Here is a 20,546-nt window from a genome sequence, read left to right as displayed (position 1 = left end):
TCTCAGCACAATGTTAGATAGTAAAGTGCACCGGCAAAGGACATAGGTTCACTTACTCCAGTCTGGAATGGTACTGGGTGATGAGGGAAGAATTTCTTTGCAATTGGTTCTTGGGCATGGTGGGACAGTTAGGGGTGTGTGAGGATATGGTACACAACCTTTGCTTCTGTAATGTTCCCAGGCTCAATCTCCACTAACCCACTGCATCCACATCCTCTATCCAACAGTCTCTCCTTCCTCTGTCATGTCATGCCCTCCCACTCCACATCTTCATGTGATCTTCACTATATCCCACTTGAGCTCACTACCTCTGATGCCCACATGCCACACTCCTTTCTGTACACCCGCTGCCCCCCCCCCCCCCCCTCCCCGCCCTTTCCGCATTCCTATCCTGCTTGCTTCCTCTGAGTTGCTGGCTACCCCTTTCCAACTCCACCTTCTGCATCCCACTTGTTTCTCCCCCTGTCCACCTCACCTGACACACCCATTCGCTCCAGTCCACCTGTAGTAATACAATTGTCCGTTCAGCCAGCACAATGTACCTGCATGGGGGAGGGAGTCGCTTAGATAATTCACAAGTTCGTTTGGTTGGCAGGAGACTGTCACTAATTACCATTAATTACATTATCTGATTTTTACATTTAGAAATTGTGACTGACAGAATGTTACATACAGTGGCTTGCAGCATCATTAAGACCCACGTATAACAAGAAATGTAAATATCTATGCTTTTATGTAAACAAAATCAAAATTAGACAATGCTGTTACTTTAATCCAGAAAATAAATGCTAAATGAATGTGAAAACCAGAGGTGCTATATCAATTCTGAGTCCATAATTAGAAAGAGGGGGATTTTTCTGAAAAAGAAGATGCCTCACTTGGTGTATCAGCATAATACTTTAGCTGTTCAAAGATTTATACTTCATGCAAGTGCTAAAATCACAGTAACTCATAGAATATTTAAGTTCAAAATACAGTGTTTAGTGTCAGTTTACTCAGGAAGTATGTATTTCATGGTGCAAATACTTTGTAAATATTATGTGTTGTTCACAAGATATTAATGTTTCAAGCCTAGCGAACTAGCACAGTGATGGCTGGAGACCCACTGTGAGGGTGAAGGGTATAAATCCCTAGACATGAATGTGAGGGAGGGGACTATATGGGATACATTTGTGCAAGATGTTTGTGTCTGCTTCAGTGACAGTTTAAGCACGTTGGTGTCATCATGAGAAGTGATTTAGGATTAGAACTTCCAGAGGGTCTTGGTGTTTGATGCATGATGAGCATCTCACAACACTACTTTTGAAGGAACTGAGTGCTCGGAGTGTTGCTATGCTCTATTCTCAAAAACTTGTTGGGACTTATAAAAATTAGTCAGTACTTTGGTTCCTTCGAGGGAACTTGCTGAAAATTTAAATTCATACTGGTTCTACAATTCTTCACATATTGCACATATGTCTGAAAATAATAATCAAATTGACTGAACTTTAATTCTTATGCATGCCAGCCATCGTAATTTGAAATCAGTCCTACATTATAATTATTTAGTAATCTTTAGAGTTGTTTTGATGAACAGTTGTGATGTGCACGTTACCTACTGTTGATGTTGCATTCAGTTTTATATATCTTGAAGTCTCAGATCTTGATGTACTGAAATTATAATCTGGAAAATGATACTATGAAGGATAGTATCAAATGATGAAGACCGCACAACAGTTAAATTTATACTTGGTTCCTCTCACTTTGTTCACATTATATCATTATTTATGGCCAGTTCCAGTATACAAATCACAGTTTATACAGGTAAAGGGACAGGCATCTCTTAATTTATAAACATGCCTGGAAGAGAACCAATCCAACCATTATTCAGAGTCACAGTGGCACAATGTACAGTGGCAGAACCGTGAAATTAAATATGCACTGTAGTAAGAACACCAAAATTAATCACAATGTCCAGTAAATATTAGTGATACATGGACATGTCACAGATGATGTTGGATAATTATACTGGGACTGTTCCTCTAACTGACATAGGTACATTACCTGAGTGCTGGCCTGTCACTGATTTTCATATATCAGCTTAAATCAACACGGAGAAGTTAGCATCCTGCCAGCTAGGCACAGACTGGTGATTCTTGGGGAGGCATGACTATTAAAGGACACTACACCAGTAAACATTTCAAGATACAAGCTCTCTAAATAGTTCACTAGGTCACAACACCCTCATTTAAATTGCATTCAGAACATGACTCTATCAAATGCAGACCATACATAAAGCCTGCATGATTTATATGGTGGCAACACACACAGCACAAGCATGCAAGGAAGTAGCCACAAAGGAAACACTCAATTGATAAATAATAATGAGGAGGGCAAACAGTGTTTCAATTATGTACATAGCAGAAGCCTAATGCAAAATACAAATTAGCTATCTAACAATACAGTTACAAATACTTTATCCACACACGATTCCCAGGATACACTAACAAAGAGGAAGACACACATCATGATGTATCAGAGGACACAGACAGTAACCCCGAACAACAAAAGAACAACATAACTGATTATAATGATTTTGAGAGTTATTTACACATTGTCCGCAGCTCGTGGTCGTGCGGTAGCGTTCTCGCTTCCCACACCCGGGTTCCCGGGTTCGATTCCCGGCGGGGCCAGGGATTTTCTCTGCCTCGTGATGACTGGGTGTTGTGTGCTGTCCTTAGGTTAGTTAGGTTTAAGTAGTTCTAAGTTCTAGGGGACTGATGACCATAGATGTTAAGTACCATAGTGCTCAGAGCCATTTGAACCATTTTTATTTACACATAGGTAAGTTAGAAAATAGGGACTTTTTCAGACTGCTTTATGTCAGATGATATGCCTCAGTCACCTGGAAGGGGAAAAAATATGTTTTCTGGCAATGAAACATGCAGACAGAATGATACTTAAGATACAGAACCTGCCAATCGTCCACCATTAGCTCTGCAGACTCTTAGGGCAAGCAGTCACATGCAGAGGTGAGGGTTTAAATATACATAAAGTTTATAAGGATTTCATGATGGTGAATGGGTGTGTTTATTATGACTCTAAAGGGACAACATGTGAGTGCTATGCCTTCAATAGATACCCCAACTTGGGAAGATCTGACAATTAAACTGCTGTAGGAGCATTTTGGTTGCAGTAGAACTGGGCAGACTTCTGAATGAAGTACAGACAGATATAATCTGCACCAAGAGCTGAATATGTATGGCAGGAAACTTCCAGGCCTTCCCAAACATCTCATAACAATTACTGGAATCCAAAATGCCAAGTCTGCAACTGTAATAGTTAATTTAAATTACACTATCACAAAAATAACACAACTCTGTTCTGAACATGTACCCACAGCTGAAGTTATTCCTGGACAAGAGTCTTGGATTATCACATTCATGTATGCACAGTGTTCCTATGAAATACAGCCTTCTGCTGATCAAATAAGAGAAAAAGCACACTTTTCTAGGACAAAAGACTACCATTCTTAGTGACATCAATGCAAGGTCAACACTATGGCGTGCGAACAGAACAGACAATAGTGGACAAATTGTTGTTGTTGTTGTCTTCAGTCCTGAGACTGGTTTGATGCAGCTCTCCATGCTACTCTATCCTGTGCGAGCTTCTTCATCTCCCAGTACTTACTGCAACCTACATCCTTCTGAATCTGCTTAGTGTATTCATCTCTTGGTCTCCCTCTACGATTTTTACCCACCATGCTGCCCTCCAATGCTAAATTTGTGATCCCTTGATGCCTCAGAACATGTCCTACCAACCTGTCCCTTCTTCTTGTCAAGTTGTGCCACAAATTCCTCTTCTCCCCAATTCTATTCAATACCTCCTCATTAGTTACGTGATCTACCCATCTAACCTTCAGCATTCTTCTGTAGCACCACATTTCAAAAGCTTCTCTTCTCTTCTTGTCCAAACTATTTATTGTCCATGTTTCACTTCCATACATGGCTACACTCCATACAAATACTTTCAGAAATGACTTCCTGACACGTAAATCTATACTCGATGTTAACAAATTTCTCTTCTTCAGAAACGCTTTCCTTGCCATTGCCAGTCTACATTTTATATCCTCTCTACTTCGACCATCATCAGTTATTTTGCTCCCCAAATAGCAAAACTCCTTTACTACTCTAAGTGTCTCATTTCCTAATCTAATTCCCTCAGCATCACCCGACTTAATACGACTACATTCCATTATCCTCATTTTGCTTTTGTTGATGTTCATCTTATATCCCCCTTTCAAGACACTGTCCATTCCGTTCAACTGCTCTTCCAAGTCCTTTGCTGCCTCCGACAGAATTACAATGTCATCAGCGAACCTCAACATTTTTATTTCTTCTCCATGGATTTTAATACCTACTCCAAATTTTTGTTTTGTTTCCTTTACTGCTTGCTCAATATACAGATTGAATAACATCGGGGTACTGGCTACAACTCTGTCTCACTCCCTTCCCAACCGCTGCTCCCCTTTCATGCCCCTCGACTCTCATAACTGCCATCTGGTTTCTGTACAAATTGTAAATATCCTTTCGCTCCCTGTATTTTGCCCCTGCCATCTTTAGAATATGAAAGAGAGTATTCCAGTCAACATTGTCGAAAGCTTTCTCTAAGTCTACAAATGCTAGAAACGTAGGTTTGCCTTTCCTTAATCTATTTTCTAAGATAAGTCAGAGGGTTAGTATTGCCTCACGTGCTCCAACATTTCTGCGGAATCCAAACTGATCTTCCCCAAGGTCGGCTTCTACCAGTTTTTCCATTTGTCCGTAAAGAATTCACGTTAGTATTTTGCAGCTATGACTTATTAAACTGATAGTTCGGGACAAATTGTAGTTGACACAATAAATGAATGCAGCCTCTTTGTTCCAAACAAAGCAGAACAAACATCTACATACTGCAAAAATGCAGGAGGAACCAGCAATAGTGACATCTCACTAGCAAATGCAAAGTCCATGATACATGTCAACAAATGGGAAGTACTAGAAAATGACACACAAAGTGACTATAATACCATAGCCATCCACACAGACACTTATGCAAACGTGAACATATGAACTTCTTATCAACAAAAACAGTGACTCCTTCTAAACAAGAGTGACTGGCATACCTTAAGGGACATGGTTGAAGAATTTTCTCTCCATTCAGTCACTGGTAGCATAGACTATAAAGCATACTTTCTGAGACACCTGCTTCAAAAATCACAATTAGCTATCCCAATGAGCAACCATGCACTGCAACAGAAACTCACCTGGTTCACTAAGTTAACAAAATTAAGGAAAGATGCTACAGTAGAAAGGAAACATTACCAAAAAGCAAAAACACCACAAAAGAGAGAAGTAAGACTAGAACTATACTGCTATGCAAAGCAAAACTATAAACATGAACTATAAAAGACAAGACAGGATCACTGGAACAATTTCATCAAAACTCAGCTACAAAACAATATAGGGAGTAAATCATTCAAATTTCAAACAGACAAGGTAAAGATGCTAACAGTACTGTCATCGCTTATGTGCACAAATGGTACTACTACAAGGGGCAGAATGTTCAGCCGAGTACTTAGTGAACAAGCTTCTCCATGATGACAAAAAGATGAATAATCAACAACACCACACAGGCTTACGAAGACAAATGGATGACATCTACAGAGATAGCCTCATTGCTGTCCCATTTGCCCAAGATGAGGTAGTGTTGGCAATTAAACAATTACACAATAAGAATAACATCAGTCCAGATGGTATACACTCAGAAACAACGAAAAATACAGTTGCACAGATCATCTTTTTTCTAACAGAGTTACTGAATGAAGCATTGCTGCAGGGCAGGGTCCCTACCATGTGGAAAACTGCAAATGCAGTAATCATCAAAAACCCGATGCTCAGTGCCAAACAGACCCAAAGACTTGTAGGGCCATCTGCCTGTTGAAAACTATGATTAGGGTATAGAAGAGGCTACTCTGTAATCAGTTACAGTCTCACAGGAGGCTCGTTGGCCTTAGTACATGTCAGTACAGCTTTAGACCTGAAAGCTCCATAGACCATGTAATTAACCCCGTGCTGGAAATAATACAGGGCACACGAGAAAAATACACAGCAGCAATAGCAGTAGACATAGCTCGTGCCTTCAACAGTCACTGGTGGCTTGCCTTTTTCACATGGCTACAAGAAATGCAGATACCAACAGTTCTATACATGAGCTTACTCGACTACTGCAAAGATAGGCAAGAAAATAACTAAAGGATGCCCACAAGACTCAATATGCGGGCCAGCTTTCTGCAATATTGGCATACAACCACTCCTAAGCGATCTGGATGAAGATGACTGGGTTAAGGATATAGTCGCCTACAATGGTGACTTGCTAGTAGTGTAACTGCAAACTCGAGAGAGCAACCTGATAGCAAGGCTACACAACTCCTTTAAATGTAAGTAACAGGTGCAGCCGCAACAAGATCATGATTTCAGCAAACAAGGCAGTATATTTATTGATCATTTCATGGAAACCCCACTATTAGACTGAAAAACAGTAGCATACAGAGAAAAATAGCAATAAGATACTTAGGCATACATCTTGACAAACATTTAACATTCAACGAGCACATAAGACTTAAAATTGAGAAAGTGACAAGACTAACGCACAAACTTGCCATGCTAAACTCAGCTCACTAAAGACTACCATTGGAGACAGTAAGAATGTATCACACAGCCCTCTTTGAGTCTAGTATGTGTTGTGCAGCAAGTACCTGGGCAAAATGGCTGTCAATCATGGTCCACAAAACCACTGTGAGGCATGAACAAAGATGTCAAGGGCATTTGGCCCATGCCCATGGAAATCCTATGAATTGTACTTGCAACATACTTCACTGATATAACCATTAGACACAGAACAGAGGCATACTGGCTTGAACAGTGAAGGCTGGACAAGACACATGAGATAGCAGAGGAGCATATTACAGAAGAATGCCAATTAAATCTCTGGAAGGCTGAGACATGGTAAAAAGAATGGGAAACATCTGACAAGGGTCATTGGGTCTTCTTCTTCCCAAACATCTGGAAATGTTTGAGGCTCAGACATATTGACCCAAATATGAAGTCTTCACGGGTTGTCAGCTGAGTAACATCGTCGTGTCATAGCGATGTTTCAATGGAATGCGTCTCCATCAGGTTCAGGCGAAGATGATGGAGACGCATTCCATGGTGGAGATGCATTCCATCAGAATGTTTCTACGAGACGATGACGCTACTCGGCCGACAACCGTGAAGACTTCATATATGAAATTCGCCGAGAAAGCCTGCACTCACATATATTGACCCAAATCATGGTATGGTACACTTCCTTAGAAGTAAGTTACCAATAAGAAATAAAACAAAAGATTTTCCTGTACAAAGTAAAACAACAAATCTTTAGTTTTTGGCTCATTATTTTCAAAAATGTATGCTGTATAACATGCAGACTGTAAAACATATGAATTCTATAATATTGTACATAAAAATATATAAGTAGTATCATAAGATTAGCTACACATACCCAATCACACAACATAGATAATATGTGCCTTTTGGGGAGATGAGTCTCCAGGTCACATTTCCAAGGCTCCTCTCCTACTTACAGCATGGGCAAATGGAGGAAGTAATTGTAGTAAAAAATAGTACTGTTAAACCTCTTACACAAACTATGTAGAGTTAATCTCACAAGATACATACATACAGTAGTAACCAAAGTAGAATACCTAACTCAGGTGAGATAGGCTCGTAGTGTTTACTGAAGCCCTCCCACTTGAAATAGGCAGGTAAAGGGACCTCTTTCACTATCTAAATCTTTCTTTTCTTCTAATATTTCTTCTTAAGGATACAGTAAACATTTTTCCTTTCCAAAAATGTCCTTTATGTATCACATTTTTTTTAAAACAAGCAGGCAGCCAGAGCCCTCAAAATCATCTGGGAAGAAGCATCACTAGAACACTGTACGTATCCCTAATACCTAGGGGTCACCCTTGACTGTGCATTAACATATAAGAGGTACTGCCTAAATACCAAGCAAAAAGTGGCAGCCAGGAACAATATCATCAGAATGCTAACAGGCGCAGCCTGGGGAGCACATGCCAACACTTAGAGAACCTCTTCCCTTGCATTGTGTTACTCTTCCGGAGAATACGCAAGCCCAGTGTGGTTCAATTCTTGCCATGCCAAAACAGTAGATGTTGCTCTTAATGATACTTGTCATATCATCACCGGGTGCCTCAAGAATACTCCTCTGGATAAACTGTACAGCCTCTTGGGAATTGCAGCCCCTGGCATCTGCCAAAAGGTAGCAGCAAAAAGTGAGAAGAAAAAAATCAGAAACTTCTGAATCTCACCCCCTATATGGCTATCAACCAGCAAACCCATGACTAAAATCCAGAAAGAGCTTCCTCAGATCTACCGAGGCTCTAGTTGAGACACCACAGCAATGCCGAATCGAACTATGGCGTGCAAGGCTTACCAGTACTGTGGGATGGATTACACCAAGTGAAAGACTACCACCCGGCTACACAGAGAATTGGAATACATGGAAATCCCTCAACAGACTACGCTCGGGTGTCATGAAATGTAAGAGCAAATGGGGTTTCCTAAAGGAGCCGCCACTCTGTGAGTGTGGAGCAATGCAGACAACCTTCCACCTGCTCCAGTGTACCCAATGTCCAGCAACATGCACAACAGAAGACCTGCTACATGAAACGCAATAGAGGTTGCTAACTTCTGGGTGGCAAAAGTGTAAATAATTGTCTTGTAAATATATATACACATGACATGTAAATATTGTACATTATGTTATACATTGTAAATGCTTCCAACACAAATATATAAATAAGCAATGTAATTATGTAAAGGACAAGAAAAACAACAGCACTGAGAGAATATGAAGAGTCTGTCCCCACAGTTTGTTACTAATTTTTAGTAGCAAACAACCCACCATAGTTATTAAGGCAGTGGATCACTCTGTAATGTTAATAAACATATAAATAAATATTTAAAGACAGGATGAAATTATCGTCTTGCAGCAGTGTGTGCACTGGTATGAAACTTCCTGGCAGGGTAAAGCTGTATGGCAGACCCATACTCTAATTCAGGGCCTTTTCCTTTTGCCAGCAAGTGCTTTTCTAACTGAGCTACCCACGTCCAACTCATGACCTGTCGTCACAACTTTATTTCTGCCTGTACCTCATCTTCTGCCTTCCATACTTCACATAAGATCTCATGTACCTCTTGCAGGACTAGCAGTTCCAGAAGAGCAGATATTGGTGCAGAATTAAAAAATGCACTCTGGGAACATCCCCCTGTTGTGACTATGACATGTCTTCACAATATCCTTTCTTCCAAGAGTGGTAGTCTTCCAAGTTTCACAGAAGAACTTCTGTGAAGTTTGCAGGGTATGAGGGCTATTCAGAAAGTACAGAACATTTTGGAATTAAAAAACACTAAGTACAAGAAATACATTTTATTATATACATCTGAAAGAGAAACTGACATGCTACATTTCCATATAGTCACCAAACACATTGAGGCACTTATCATAGTGGTGGACAAGATTTGAAAGACCTTCGTCATAATATTCTGCCACCTGAGACTTCAGCCAGTGAGTCACGCCTGCCTGGAGTTCCGTGTTGTCATCAAAGTGCTGTGTTGCAAGCCATTTCTTCACCTTGGGAAACAAGTGGAAGTTGCTTGGTGCAAAATTGGGGCTGTAGGGCAGATGAGGGAAAATTTCCCATTTGAATGAATTAAGGAGTTCTTTAGTGCAGTTTGCCATGTGAGGTCGGGCAATGTTGTGCGAAAACAAAATTTTGGACATCAGTGTTCCTCAGTGTTTGTTTTGAACTGCTCTTCTAGGGCTGTGCAAAGTTTGACAGTACTGGGCAGAATTTATGGTTGCTCCACGTTCAAGAAAATCAATAAGAAGCACACCAAGCCTATTCCAAAACACTGTCACCATCAACTTCCTTGCTGACAAGGTTTGCAAACATTTTCTTAGTTTTTGGGGAGACCTTGTGTGCCCCCACTCCATGGACTGTAATTTTGTCTTGCAATTGACATGTTTCACCCGAGTCTCATCACCAGTTATGATTCAATCCAGTAGCGAATCACCATGTTTGTGATAGGCCCCCAGAAATGTCAACGTTGCCCCCATTCACTGTTCTTTATGGTGCTTTGTAAGCATTTTGGACACCCACTGTGCATAAAATTTGTGGTAGCCTAGCTTTTGAGTGACAATTTCAAACAACAAAGTTCATGAAACTTGTGGAACAGAAAGTGAAAGCTCCGTTATTGTGTAGCGACAGTTTTCACGAATCGTTTCATCATCTTTTGCGACAAGATCGTCAGTCACAATGCTCGGGCGTCCACTCTTCTCTTCATTTTTAAACCAAATGCACCATTTCTGGACAGAACATGCACTCATTAAATTGTTTCTGTACACTTCGCACAGTTCATGATAAATTTCTATAGGTTTTAGGATTTTTGCCAACAAAAACCATATCACAGACTGCACCTCACAACTGGCAGGATTTTTGATCGCAGCACACATTTCAAATTCAAATATCGAAAAAACCAGATGCACAGAGACATTCCCACTGTCACGGATGGATGCCGACTGAGCTGCCGAGCATGCACATACAAAAATATATGTGATCAACATACACCTAGCGGCATCAGATGGAAACATACCCTACTTTCTGAATAGCCCTCGTAGAAGGTGAGGTACTGGCAGAAGTAAACCTGTAAGGGCACGTCGTGAGTCATGCTTGGGTAGCTCAATCAGTAGAGTACTTGCCTGTGAAAAGAGAAGTTCCTGAGTTCAAGTTTCGGTCTGGCACACAGTTTTGATCTGCCAGGAAGTTTCACATCAGCACACACTTCACTGCAGAGTGAAAATTTCATTCTGAAAATATTAGATGATTGAGTAGTAAGGTAGAAGAGCTTCTTGACTGTTTGGGAAATTTAGAGAGCACTGAAAAGATAGACATCATGTGCCTGTTTTGAGGACCACATAACCACAGGGTTGGATAAGTTACATATAAAAGATTACACTATTGCAGCTTACTCATGCAGAAATAACATAGAAAAAGGAAGAGTTTTTACATACATTAACACAGAATACAAGTTCAAAGACACTGAGACAAGTAGATTTTCTTGTGATCAGCACACAGAAATGCATACTTATGGATTAATGCTGAAAAATAGTTCACTTTTAATTGGAACTATATACAGATCCCCACTGAGAAATTTTGAACTATATATGAGGAATTGGTGTCTCAACAATGTAGGGAGAGACGGATTGCTACTTATTGTAAAGAAGCATGTTAAATTGCAGACAGACACAATTAAAAGATGTATGTGGTGTCTGGTCTTTCGGACATGTCTGAAAGAACAGACACCACACACATATATTAACAGGAATAATGGAAAATCCCGACATGAGAGAGAAGTCATTCAGGGTGATTCTGTGGCACCACAGCTATTAACAAGCCCAGAAGAAGTTTTCTGATACCTGTGCACTAAATAACTAAAGCCGGACTAGGTGGTAATAGGAACATACCTCAAACGCCGTACGATATGGCTCTGTTTGCCACTAGCACAAATTAACTTCAACAATGAAAGGGTTAACACAATACAGGAAGCTTGAACGAAGGCCTGAAAGTCAATTATAACTATGCTAACGTAATGTGTAATTACCAGACCAAAAAGAAAATTGTAGTTGACAATAATGACTGGCTGGACAGCAAAAAAATAAATATAATATAAAAAATGGGCTGGAGTGATTTTGCTAAGCTGAAAAGAGCTTCCAAAACTAAATTTCCAACATTTCTAAAACTGAAAGTTTACATTGGGTGTGTATTAGCAGTTTTGACTTGTGGTAATGATACATGGACTTTTTAACGCAATGCAGTGCTCAGCGGGCAGTGGAGAAATACATTATGGAAATTCTAGGAGAGAGGGAACTAACAAATGAGATTAAATTCTTTCTCATAGTGTTGACTTTAAGACCAGAGGGCAAAATTAAATAAAGTATGAAACAGAAGTTAACAGTAAGAATATTTTATAAGGAAGACTAAACAGCCAGGTGAATAGATGTAAGATGGACCAAGGAGGTTCTTTGAAGATTCCAAGAAATAAGAAAGGGCTGAGACATTCACACATCCATTAGTGGATGTCAACTGAATATGCTGATTATCTTGCAAATGGTCTCTCAATTTGGCTTCTGTCAATAGTTCCCCACAGAGAAAATCAAAAATGATCATGCAGATGAAATCCTGAAAGAGTTAAAAAGCAGTGGAAAAATGTAAGTTAATGAAGATGAGAAAGAAAAATATTCCTGTAATGTTCAAATACCGTATGTTTTGCTGGTCGAAACAATCTTGATGGTTAAATATGTAGGCATAACGTAGCAAAGGACATGAAATGAAATGAGCACAATAGGTTCATTGTAGGGAAGGCAAATGGTTGACTGTGGTTTGTGGGGAGAATTCTTGAAATGTGTAGCTCATGTATACAGGTGACCATTGTGATATAATTGAGCCCAACACCTTATATGTACCTTTGGATATCGACAGGTTGTTGTTGTTGTGGTCTTCAGTCTGAAGACTCATTTGATGCAGCTCTCCTTGCTACTCTATCCCGAGCAAGTCTCTTCCTCTCCGAGTAACTGCTGCAACTTACATCCTTCTGAATCTGTTTACTGTGTTCATCTCTTGATCTTCCTCCATGATATTTACACCCTACACTTCACTCCAGCAGTAAATTGGTGATCCCCTGATGCCTAAGAACGTTTCCTACCACCCAATCCTTTCTTCTAGGATTGTGCCACAAATTTCTTTGCTCCCCAATTCTAATCAGCACCTACTCATTAGTTACATGACCTACCCATCTAATCTTTAGCATTCTTCTGTAGCATCACATTCCAGAAGCTTCTATTCTCTTCTTGTCTGAACTGTTTATTGTCCATGTTTGACTTCCATACATGGTTACACTCCATATAAACACTTTCAGAAAAGACTTCCTGGCACTTAAACCTAGTATAACAGAAAAATAAAAATTTGTAATTAGTTTTCGAGTATGAGTAATGTAAATTTGAGCTTCTGCGTTCATTTGTTATAGACTAGGCAATTTTGCCAAATAATAATTTGAAAATGAAATTTATATAAAACTTAAATTACAACTAGTAATAAAATTTTCTTTAGCTTTTATAATTTTTGCATACTATCTACAGAAAGATTAATCCAGTAATTAGCTTACTAATTGTGTGAATCTTATTACTGTCTACCTTGTTTATACTGATAAATTTTACAATAAATTCTACTGTAACAATTGTACAAGAAAGCATTGCTCGGTGTAGAAGCAGTTCGCAGCAGTTAGTTTTAGGGGTTGGTAGGAGGCATCTGGGTGGTTATTTTCTATACTGCTCTAATGTAACTGTTGTGAAGATGAAATGTATTGTTGTTTAGAACATTATTTTGAAAACAAATCAAAGAAGAGAACTAAAAAGAAATCTGTGCTAAAAAGATGTAATAACTGATGCCACCAGCACGATCCACTTTGGTTTATAAAGATAATTATGGTTTCTTTTTAAGTCAAAACATGAAGCAAGATTCATAACCTTCGAAAAAGACAATGAAGCCATTAATAACACAATAAGTATTAGATTAGGAAATAACTAAAGTGTACATGTCACCTTTACATTGTGTGGTGAAGTGACACAATAATTATAAGTGAAGATATGTCAAAATAATCTGAACTTGAATTATTTGTTACATCATAGTAAGAGGTATGTTACACCATGTATAGAACAATTGTGTGATACATTCTTGAGTACAGCTCAAATGTGTGGTTTCTCCACCAGGTCAGATTGAAAGAAGACACTGAAGCAATTAAAAGGCTTGCTGCTATGATTTGTCACCAGCAGATTTATTAACACATGAGTGTGCAAAGCCCATATGGGAATACCTAGATGGAAGATGACAGTCTTTTCAAGGAACATTATTGAGAAAGTTTAGGGAACTGCCATATGTGATAGACAGCAGGACAATCCCATTGCCACCAATATACAGCTTGTTTAAGAACCACAAAGACCATGTAAAAGAAACCAGAGCTTCTATGAGAGCAGACAGACAGTTGTTCAGCCCTCACTCTATCTGCAAATGGACCAGGAAAGAGAAAGACTAGCAGCTGTACAAGGTATGCTCCACCATGCAGCATATGATGCCTTGTAGAGTATATATATAGATATAGTTAGTTATCTAAAAACAAAGATGATGAGACTTACCAAACAAAAGCACTGGCAGATCAATAGACACACAAACAAACACAAACATACACACAAAATTCAAGCTTTCGCAACAAACAGTTGCTTCATCAGGAAAGAGGGAAGGAGAGGGAAAGACGAAAGGATGTGGGTTTTAAGGGAGAGGGTAAGGAGTCATTCCAATCCCGGGAGCGGAAAGACTTACCTTAGGGGGAAAAAAGGACAGGTATACACTCGCACACACACACATATCCATCCACACATACCCAGACACAAGCAGACATTGGTAAAAGCAAAGAGTTTGGGCAGAGATGTCAGTCAAGGTGGAAGTAAAGAGGCAAAGATGTTGTTGAAAGACAGGTGAGGTATGAGTGGCGGCAACTTGAAATTAGCGGAGGTTGAAGCCTGGCGGATAATGAGAAGAGAGGATATACTGAAGGGCAAGTTCCCATCTCCGGAGTTCTGACAGGATGGTGTTAGTGGGAAGTATCCAGATAACCCGGACGGTGTAACACTATGCCAAGATGTGCTGGCCGTGCACCAAGGCATGTTTAGCCACAGGGTAATCCTCATTACCAACACACACTGTCTGCCTGTGTCCATTCATGCGAATTGACAGTTTGTTGCTGGTCATTCCCACATAGAAAGCTTCACAGTGTAGGCAGGTTAGTTGGTAAATCACGTGGGTGCTTTCACACGTGACTCTGCCTTTGATCGTGTACACCTTCTGGGTTACAGGACTAGAGTAGGTGGTGGCGGGAGGGTGCATGGGACAGGATTTACACCGGGGGCGGTTACAGGGGTAGGAGCCAGAGGGTAGGGAAGCTGGTTTGGGGATTTCATAGGGGTGAACTAAGAGGTTACGAAAGTTAGGTGGATGGCAGAAGGAACTCCGGAGATGGGATCATGATCTGGACTCACAGTGATGAAGAAGAACTCTAGAATTTCCTCTCAAACCTCAACTCCTTTGGTTCCATCAGATTCACCTGGTCCTACTTTAAATCTCATGCCACTTTCCTTGACATTGACCTCCATCTGTCCAATGGCCAGCTTCACACGTCCGTCCACATCAAACCCACCAACAAGCAACAGTACCTCCATTATGACAGCTGCCACCCATTCCACATCAAACGGTCCCTTCCCTACAGCCTAGGTCTTTGTGGCAAACGAATCTGCTCCAGTCCGGAATCCCTGAACCATTACACTAACAACCTGAAAACAGCTTTCACATCCCGCAACTACCCTCCCGACCTGGTACAGAAACAAATAACCAGAGCCACTTCCTCATCCCTTCAAACCCAGAACCTCCCACAGAAGAACCCCAAAAGTGCCCCACTTGTGACAGGATACTTTCCGGGACTGGATCAGACTCTGAATGTGGCTCTTCAGCAGGGATACGACTTCCTCAAATCCTGCTCTGAAATGAGATCCATCCTTCATGAAATCCTCCCCACTCCACCAAGAGTGTCTTTCCGCCGTCCACCTAACCTTTGTAACCTCTTAGTTCATCCCTATGAAATCCCCAAACCACCTTCCCTACCCTCTGGCTCCTACCCTTGTAACTGCCCCCGATGTAAAACCTGTCCCATGCACCCTCCCACCACCACCTACTCTAGTCCTGTAACCCAGAAGGTGTACATGATCAAAGGCAGTGCCACGTGTGAAACAACCCACGTGATTTACCAACTAACCTGCCTACACTGTGAAGCTTTCTATGTGGGAATGACCAGCAACAAACTGTCAATTCGCATGAATGGACACATGCAGACAGTGTTTGTTGGTAATGAGGATCACCCTGTGGCTAAACATGCCTTGGTGCACGGCCAGCACATCTTGGCATAGTGTTACACCGTCCGGGTTATCTGGATACTTCCCACTAACACCAACCTGTCAGAACTCCGGAGATGAGAACTTGCCCTTCAGTATATCCTCTCTTCTCATTATCCGCCAGGCTTCAACCTCCGCTAATTTCAAGTTGCCGCCACTCATACCTCACCTGTCTTTCAACAACATCTTTGCCTCTTTACTTCCGCCTTGACTGACATCTCTGCCCAAACTCTTTGCCTTTACCAATGTCTGCTTGTGTCTGGGTATCTGTGGATGGATATGTGTGTGTGTGCGAGTGTATACCTGTCCTTTTTTCCCCCTAAGGTAAGTCTTTCCGCTCCTGGGATTGGAATGACTCCTTACCCTCTCCCTTAAAACCCACATCCTTTCGTCTTTCCCTCTCCTTCCCTCTTTCCTGATGAAGCAACTGTTTGTTGCGAAAGCTTGAATTTTGTGTGTATGTTTGTGTTTGTTTGTGTGTCTATTGATCTGCCAGTGCTTTTGTTTGGTAAGTCTCATCATCTTTGTTTTTAGAAATATTTTTCCCATGTGGAATATTTCCCTCTATTATATTCATATCGATATAGTTAGTTAGTTGGCTGCGTGTTCCATTGACCAATCACATGGTACGGTAGCCATTATGATGTGGTAAAAGATTTATTTATTCCTATTCAAGAATTCATCTATGGTATAGAAGGAGTTGTCAAGGAGATACTACTTCAGTTTATTTTTGAAGCTATTACTGCTGTCTGTCAGACATTTTATTGCAACTGATAATTTGTCGAAAAAGTTTATAGCAGCATACTTTACCCCTTTCTGTGCCAAAGATAGGTTTAATAAAGGATAATGTAAGTCTGTCTTTTTTCTGGTATTACAATCATGAATGTCACTGTTGTTTTTAAACTGGTCCATATTGTTAAGAACAAATTTCATTAGTGAGTATATGTACTGTGAGGCTGTTGTAAGAACTCCCAATCTTTTAAAAAGATGCTTACAAGGTGTGCGACTATGAACCCCACACATTATTCTAAACACTTTCTTTTGAGCAGTGAATACTTCTTGTCTAAATGACGAGTTACCTCGAAATATTATTCCATATGACATCAGAGAGTGAAAGTATGCAAAGTATGTTAGCTTATTAATTTCTATATTCTCAAAATTGACAATTATTCTGATTGCAAAAGTTGCTGAACCTAGTTGCTTTAGAAGATCCAACATACGAATTTACCAATTAAGATTCTCATCTATGTGTACTCCCAAAAACTTAGTATGCTCTACCCTGTCTACTGACTTCTGTTGATGTGTTACATTTATTGAAGGAACTGTACTTTTTGCAGCAGAAAATTGGATGTACTGTGTTTTTTCAAAGTTTAGATCAAGCCCATTTGCAGAAAACCAATTAATGACTTTTCCAAAGACATTATTTGTATCATTTCAATTGGAGTTTCTTTTACTGGATTAATAATGATGCTTGTATCATCAGCAAACCGTGTCAGTTCAGCTTCCTGTTTCAGATAGGAAGAGAGGTCATTCACATACTTCAAGAACAGAAGGGGACCCATGATTGAACCCTGTGGAACACCTAATGTAATTTCACCCCAGTTAGATGAAGTGGCAAACTTATTCCAATCACTTGATCCCTTATAAGGAAACTTTTTGCTTCGTATTCTGTAGGTATGACTTAAACCACTCATATGCTATTCCATTTATACCATAGAACTGTAATTTCTGTTACATAATGTCAAATGCTTTGGACAAGTCACAGAAAATTCCTATTGGTGACATTTTACTATTTAAGGACTCTATTATGTGGACAGTGAAATTGTATATTGCTGTCTCAGTGGAATAGTATTTCTGAAATCCGAACTGTGATTTACTAAGTATCCCATTACTGTTGAGATGGCTAACCACTCTTGAGTACATTACTTTCTCGAAGATTTTTGAAAATGCTGTAAGCAGGGATACTGTCTGATAATTATTGACATCTGTGGTGTCCCCCTTTTTGTAGAGAGGCATGACAATGGCGTATTTTCACCTGTCTGGGAAAATACACTGACCTAGTGATGCATTACATATGTGACTCAGAACATCAGCTGTAATTGCTCCACATTATTTTAATATCTTATTAGAGATGTCATCTGCTCCAACAGAACATTTATTTTTCAAAGATTTAATAATTTTACTTATTTCACAAAAGGTTGTTAGGTGAAACTTAATCTGATAAATTTTTTTCAAAACATACTCTTCCATGTACTGCCTGGCTTTTTCTTTTGAACTGCTCTCGCCAATTTTTTCTCCTACACTTAAGAAACAGTCGTTAAATACATTAGCTACTTGTGTATTGTTGGTTAGGATGATCTCGTTCTCTTTAATAGTAATACTACCTACCCCAGTGGTTACTTTTCCTGTCTCCCTTCTAACAACATTCAATATTGATTTTAATTTCTTGTCTAACAATGTTCTGTGATTTAGCCAAGTCCTTTGTATGTATGGAACACAAAATTCTGATTTAAAAAGTAAAATGTTATGTCATTACTGGTATTCCTCTTGAATGGGTAGAGGATCTACAAAACCAAAAGCTGAAGGTCACATGGAAAAACTGTATCACAAGAAATAAAAAGATTCATAAAATGTGAAGTTTCACAGTGTTAGATACCAGCTCTGCTAATGTTCTTCACTTACAAAAACGATCTTACAATGAGTCTGAACGTTTTTTCAAACACTGTAACATTTCCTGACATATAAACATAGTGATCAGGAGCCCAAACCAAATCAGCATCAGCACAGATAATATTCATAAAATTATATATATTTATATATAATTGGGGATGCAGATGCAAACAAGATAAAGTGAGGGCATAACTCAGATAAACTGGTCAGTAGCCTCAGTTCACATGTTTCACACTTAGATATCTCTCTCACTGTGCTGATTTGGAAAACCAGTGAGTTAATGTAAATAAAGTACTTATTCAGCAAGTGTCACCAGTAACAGCATTTTATAAATGAGTCACTTTTCTTGTAAGGCTTCTTTAAATGTCTTGGTATTTTTATGCTCTCTTGCCTGTACATCTATTCCTTAACTTCATTTGTTTCCCATAGCAAAAATCAGTTTCAATGCAACTGTGATTCACAAACCACAATAAAAGGCAGTAAAATAATTTTCATCAAGTCTTCGCTGCTTGATTTAGGATTCACAATGGAGTTCTCTATTCTTTTTTGAAAGGTCTTCAACAAGTTTCCCGCTGATATAAAACACAAGATTGTGAATCTCAATGACATAATTTCAATAGTAGATCAAAAATTACCTGGTTAGTCACTTCTACAAATTGTTTAGATTTGAGCACTGAAGTTTGAATAAAAATGCTCTTTGTAAACAGTCCTATATTCTCCCGGCACACAGATGACTATTTGTCTATTTCTGTGCTAAATATCAGTGCTCTCAGGTAGATATTAAGCTAGCAATATACAGGGAAACTACAGCTATTTAATATATCTACGGAATCAAACCTATGTTTCTAGAATGAGATTTTCACTCTCCAATGGAGTGTGCGCTGATATGAAACTTCCTGGCAGATTAAAACTGCGTGCCAGACTCGGGACCCGAGTTTGAGTCTTGGTCCGGCACACAGTTTTAATCTGCCAGGAAGTTTCAAACCTATCTTGCTCAGGAAGCATAAATAATTTATAAAATTTGGTCTTTGATAATTATTAATGCAACTTCCAAGAACTGCTTTACACAATAAACAAAGTCCAAAATGATCTTATATATGTTCAAGATTCACGTGAATGCGTGTTAGCCCAACACCCTGATCCAACGAGCAATATTGCAGGCTGCTTTGAGGGCATATCTTTTTACACAGAAAAGCCGTTTGACAATCTAGGGCTCTACGAATTTTATTGGCCTAAATGCTTTGAGGATACTGGGGCACAGTGATTAATTGATTATATAAAATATATGACTGTCAGGATGGCATCATAGATTTGCATATGCAGCCTACAAATTCTGAACATTTAGAAGACTGTTAAAAACTAGATGCCTAAATGATGCTAGAGTATTGAAATTGTGACTCTTATGGTTTATTATCTTTCTCTACAAATTTTGCCATGTCTGTAGTAAGGATTTGTACTCTTAGTTTGGCAGAAACCAAATACTGAAAAGGTAATAAGTTATCATGGGTACTGTCTCTTCATACCACATGAAATATAGAATTATAACATCTGTTTGTGACTGAATAAATGTGTTTAACTGTGTTGATTAGGTACGAGGTATAGCGAGCTGTTTTTTCTAGAGCGCAGTGAGCATACATGTAGAAAACAAAAATGGTTCACTACAGAGAGAGAAAAATTACTTTCAGTCTAACTTCTGCTGAAGAAATGAAAAAAGCTGTGAATACTGCAATTCAAGATGG

This window comes from Schistocerca serialis, chromosome 2 (assembly GCF_023864345.2).
Source record: "Schistocerca serialis cubense isolate TAMUIC-IGC-003099 chromosome 2, iqSchSeri2.2, whole genome shotgun sequence".
In the NCBI taxonomy this organism is placed as follows: Eukaryota; Metazoa; Arthropoda; class Insecta; order Orthoptera; family Acrididae; genus Schistocerca; species Schistocerca serialis.
This window is presented reverse-complemented; position numbering follows the sequence as displayed.